Here is a 5,095-nt window from a genome sequence, read left to right on the forward strand (position 1 = left end):
CTCGGCCTTTTGCTGCTACTGTTCGGCAGCCGCCGCCCTCTCCTCAGCCATGTGCTGTCGTTGCTCGGCAGCCGCTGCCCTTAGTTCGGCCTCGTGCCGCTGCTGCTCAGCAGCCGACGCCCACTCTTTGGCTGCTTGTTGCTGCTGCTCGACGGCCGTCACCCGAGCCTCGGCCTCTTGTCTTTGGAGCGCAGCGTGCTCCATCCTCGGCCGAAGCACCCTCAACTCCCACTGATAGTTAGACATGCCCAACACAAGCATGTCGACTACATGGAGTAACTGGCACAAGAGGTGAAATGTTAGCAGAGGTCAAGCACTTTATGAATAAAAAGCAAAAGGGTGATATTGCCCACCATGATACTGGTGGAATAGGCATTCAGCGAACTCATCGAAGTCTTGCAAATCCATCTGAGCTCTATCTCCCGGAAGCATGATACAACAAACAAGCTCACGAGCGACGCTGCCAGACTTGAGGGCCATGTCGTCCTCAAACACACGACACCTGGGCTGAAACCGCCTTCTCCCGGGCTCAGAGGGAGCAGCATCGACCCTAGAGGAGGTTGGGACTTCAGTAGAAGGCCCGACCCCAAAAGAGGTCGGGACTCCAGCAGATTGCCCGGCCCCAAAAGAGGTCGGTACCCCAGCAGAAATCGGGACCCCAATGGAGATTGGGACGTCGTCGGAGGACGGAACCTCAAAAGAACTCAGGACCCCAAGTCCACTCCCCAGTTCTGGACCCGGTTCATGCAAAAGGACGGCCTTACTAGCCCTCCGAGCTTCGCCACCAGGCACCACGACCGCTTGCCCCATTGTGCACCACTTCCTAGTCTGTGGAGGTAGCTTGGCCTCGACTGGTGGGCCCTGCTCGGGCCCAAGCCGAGCAAGTTCAACAGCGTCGACACAAGCAAGCTTGTCCCGCCCGGTGCCAGAGATAGAAGCAACCCTGGCCTTCTTCAACTTCCACCTCGGCCGAGCTCCCTCCGAGGTGGCTGCTCTCTTTCTGTAAATAGCCATCAAAGTCTCGGCGTCGAAATGCATCCATGCAATTTCAGGCAATAAGAAATAGTTAAAGTCCAGCATGGGAAAGGAAGGAAAAGAATGGTAGCTGCACCGCCCTTACCCTTGGGACGGGCCGAGCTCAGGCCGACATTCAGCAAAGCCTCCTCGCTGAGTAGGTCAGGAAGCCTTGTGATGCGATCCGATAGAATTTGATCCGTATCCCAAGATTCTTGACTCTTCTTGATTTCTGGAAGGGTAGTTCCGACCTGATTGCAGACACGATTTCTAAAGATCCGTCCGTCAGATCGATCTCAATTTTGAGTATGTTGTAGATCTCCGCGTTAGCTTTCCAGCGGTAGGTCGTGGGTCTAGAGAGAACATCGGGATCTTAAGATATCAGCCTCTGACTGATGACTGTGCAGGGAAGGACGGGCTGATAATCCAACGGGATGGAGTTGTTTGTAGAGGCTGGAAGGGATCAAGGAGGAGAGGAAGAAGAGGGAGGAGGTGGCTGGCCTCTCGGGACAGAGGTGGTGCAGCCGGATGAAGGAGGGGGCGGCGGCCTTGGACGGCGGCCTAGGGAGAGGGGGAAGGCGTCGCAAGAAGAGAAGAGAGAAGGGAAGAGAGCTAGGGCAAAAGCCTTTCAATTAATTTTTGCATGCTGAAATAGGTGCTCACCACATCTATTTATAGGTGGCTACCTGACCCCTTAACTTGACTTGATCTAATTGAATTCAAGAAACAACTAAACCCAAAGCGACTCTAATAAAGGCCAAGTCGGCTAGCCCGAGCAAGGCTATGCTGAAATAAAATTAACATCAAGGACTCAAAAGCAAAAATAACCAAATGATTCATTCCGAGGCGGTCTAGTGGATCCAACCGCATCACTCCACCACGCTTCCCTTAACCTTGTCCTCAAGGTCGGAAGTCAGGAAAACGATCAAGTATCTCAGTCTCAAACTCCCATGTGGCGTGGTCTGCTGCTCTCCCCAGCCACTCTACTAGTATCTGGGTTTCCAGTCATCCTTCTACTCGTATTCTGCGCTTCGCCAGCACTCGAACCGGCTCCACTACCTCGTCCTCCGGTGGCTCATGTATGATTGGGCCGATAGATGTCTTGGGTCCAAGTCGGGCCCTCAGAAGCGACATGTGGAATACCGGATGAACTCTCGATGTAGTCGGCAAGTCCAAGCGATACGCCACGGGTCCAATGCGCTCCAATATCTGAAAGGGCCCGTAGAAGCGATGAGAGAGTTTCTGGTTCGCCATAGGCCGCAGTGTCAACTGTCGATAAGGCTGCACCTTGACGTATACCCAGTCACCCACCTCGTATACTGGATCTCTGTGCTTTCGATCATGCAGCTGCTTCATCCTGTTCTGCGCAGTCGTTATGTGGAACTTTAACCGCCGTAAGGTAGCATCGCGGTCTAAGAGCTCAAAATCTGCCTCTGTCCGGTCCGCATGTGACAGTGGATCATAGACTCGCAGCATCGGTGGTACTCGTCCATACACCGCCTCAAAGGGTGTCATCCCTATGGCTGAGTGGAAAGCGGTGTTGTACGAATACTCGGCCCAAGGTAAATAAGAAAGCCACTCTCGGGGCCGATCACCAATCATACAGCGCAAGTACTGCTCGATGCAGCGGTTTACCACCTCCGTCTGCCCATCGGTCTGAGGGTGGTAAGCCGAGCTCATGGCAAGCTTCGTCCCTTGCTGTTTGAAGTAAGCCTGCCAGAATGCGCTAACAAAAATGCGGTCACGATCAGAAATAATAGTCCGAGGCATACCATGTAATCGAGCAATGTCCCGTATGTAGACCTCTACCACCCGTCGAGCAGAAAATGGATGTGCGAACGCCGAAAAGTGGGCATACTTGCTGAGGCGGTCCACAACGACCATGATCACTGAGTACCCTCGAACTAATGGCAGCCCCTCAATGAAGTCCATCGACACATCCTCCCAAACCTGATCAGGAATCGGTAAAGGCTGAAGTAGACCCGCAGGTCGCAGTGAATCCGCCTTCGCCCTTTGGCACGCATCGCATTGCTGTACATAAGCTCTGACCGCTGCCTTCATGCCTACCCACGTACAGCTCTGGCTCAGCCTCTTGTAGGTCCTGAAAAATCCCTCGTGTCCAGCAAAAGGAGTATCATGGAAGTGCTGGATCAATACCTGCCGCAAGGCTGAATCGGTGGGCACGCGGATCAACCCGTGGTCCAGAATCAACCCATCTCGGTCCTCCATCTCGGGGTGACTGCTCGGGTCTGCTGTTAACTCCCTCTGGATCTGTACTAGGTCCGGATCCCGGCATGTGGCGGTCCTCAAGTCTGAAATAAAAGGAAAAACCGGCGTAGTCAAAGCCGCCAACTCGCCGGACTCGGGATGGCGCGATAGTGCATCCACCACTCGATTTTCTGCGCCCTTTTTGTACACCATCTCATAGTCGTAGCCGAGAAGCTTCGACACCCACCTCTGCTGGGCTGGAGTATGTATGCGCTGCTCAAGAAAAAATGGAAGGCTCTGCTGATCAGTCCGAACGATGAATCGGCGGCCGATAAGGTACGGCCTCCACTTTGTGACTGCATGGATGACCGCCATCATCTCCCTCTCATGGATGACCGCCATCATCTCCCTCTCAGTGGCGCGGCAATCTTTCCATATCCCTCCACAAAACCGGCGGTAATAACCGGTTAGGCCCAAAAATCCTCGCAGCTCCTTTTGGTTCTTGGGTAGCGGCCACTCGGTCATGCAATGTATCTTCGCTTGGTCCGGCTCCACACCTGCAGCAGAGATGACATGGCCTAGGTACTCGACCTTCGGCTCGGCCCATAGGCACTTGGATCGCTTTACCTTCAATTGATTTCTGCGCAGAATTTTCAGCACTTCCTCTAAGTGCTCTAGGTGCTCCTGCCATGAACGACTGTAAACCAGTATGTCATCGAAGAATACAAGGACATACCGTCGTAGTAATGGTCTGAATATGTCATTCATGAGCCCCTGGAACGTCGCTGGTGCATTGGTGAGGCCGAACGGCATCACCCGGAACTCATAATGGCCATCGTGTGTCCGAAACGCCGTCTTGTGCACATCTTCAGGCCTGACACGGATCTGGTGGTATCCGGCACGGAGATCAAGTTTGCTGAAGTATTCCGCACCAGCAAGCTCATCCAACAGCTCCTCGATGACTGGAATCGGATACCGGTCCTTAACGGTGATCGCGTTAAGTGCCCGGTAGTCGACGCAGAATCGCCACGTCCCGTCCTTCTTATGTACCAGCAGCACCGGCGATGAATATGAGCTTCTACTGGGCTGAATGATGCCGCTCTCCAACATCTCTCGCACCATCTTTGAGATCTCCTCCTTCTGAACGTGCGGATAGCGGTAAGGCCTCACATTCGCCGGTTCTGCTCCCGGTACAATCTCTATGTGATGATCGTGCTCCCTCTCGGGTGGAAGACCATGAGGCTCCTCAAATAAATCTGCGAACCCCTGTAAGAGAGCAGCCAAATCAGTAGGTATACCTGCCTCCGTCGTGGTCTCCGTCGACAGAGGTAAGAGCTGCATCAAGTAGCTGTGCGCGCCGGGTCCGGGCAAGCCGACTAGGGGCTGAAGTGCAGCCCTTGGGCTAGGCCGAATGCCATCCAATCTAACTCGCCGTCCGCTCCGTCTGAAAGTCACCCACATCTCGGCGAAGTCGAATGTAACCGGGCCAAGACTCTGCAGCCACTGCGTACCAAGGACCAAATCAGCTCCTCGTAATGCCAACGGATAGAGATCGAGCTTGAATTGGCTGCCCTGGATCGTCAAAGTGATGCCTCGGCATATGCCCTCCGCCCTCAACGTGGCTCCGTCACCCAATGCCACGTCGAAGCCCAATGTCGGCTCTGCTATGAGACCGATCTGTTTGACGAGCCTCTCATCCAAAAAATTGTGGGTGCTGCCCGTATCTATGAGGATACGCGCCACACGTCTTTTGATCATGCCGTCCACGCGTAGCGTTTTCGGTGTCGCCGATCCGGAGTATGCATGCAATGAAATCTGAGGTGGCACGTCCTCTTCCTTGGCCTCTAAATCTTGGGGCTCGTCCTCAGCAACC

Source organism: Phoenix dactylifera, chromosome 9 (genome assembly GCF_051530095.1).
Source record: "Phoenix dactylifera cultivar Ajwa chromosome 9, Ajwa_hap1_PhDact_Kaust_v1.1, whole genome shotgun sequence".
Lineage (NCBI taxonomy): Eukaryota > Viridiplantae > Streptophyta > Magnoliopsida > Arecales > Arecaceae > Phoenix > Phoenix dactylifera.